This window comes from Neophocaena asiaeorientalis, unplaced genomic scaffold, assembly GCF_003031525.2.
Source record: "Neophocaena asiaeorientalis asiaeorientalis breed wild unplaced genomic scaffold, Neophocaena_asiaeorientalis_V1.1 scaffold1097, whole genome shotgun sequence".
NCBI lineage: Eukaryota > Metazoa > Chordata > Mammalia > Artiodactyla > Phocoenidae > Neophocaena > Neophocaena asiaeorientalis.
This window is the reverse complement of record NW_020174697.1, coordinates 654,053-654,324: the sequence shown is the minus strand read 5'-3', so window position 1 is coordinate 654,324 and position 272 is coordinate 654,053. Positions and strand designations below refer to the sequence as shown.

At 64.7% G+C, this 272-nt stretch overlaps 1 protein-coding gene across 1 annotated transcript in view; it reads right to left on the bottom strand.

Moving 5' to 3' along the window:
• The window catches only part of BCORL1 (BCL6 corepressor like 1), a 56,169-nt gene extending 55,897 nt beyond the window's left edge, over positions 1-272 (bottom strand). Inside the window, 1 exon segment of the mRNA XM_024758964.1 lies at positions 155-272. The gene's annotated coding sequence lies outside the window, so the exon portion shown is untranslated.

Genomic DNA, 272 nt, shown 5'->3' with positions numbered 1-272 from the left:
GTTGGAGGAGAGAAAAAAAAGACGCACCTGTTCCCGAGTCGGCTCCGCGGGGAGGCTCAGGCCGCCACCCGGACTCCCTCTTACCCGCTCTGAGCCACCACCCGCCTAATACTGCCCCGATCTGATGCCCCCTCCGCCCCTTATTGCCACCGACCTCCTTCTCCTCTCTCTCGGCGGCGGCGGCGGTCGGACTCTAGGAACTGAGAGGAAGAAGGGAGGGCTCAGCAAAGCGGAGGAGAGACAGAGCCACACACTGGCAGCAGCCGCGGCGA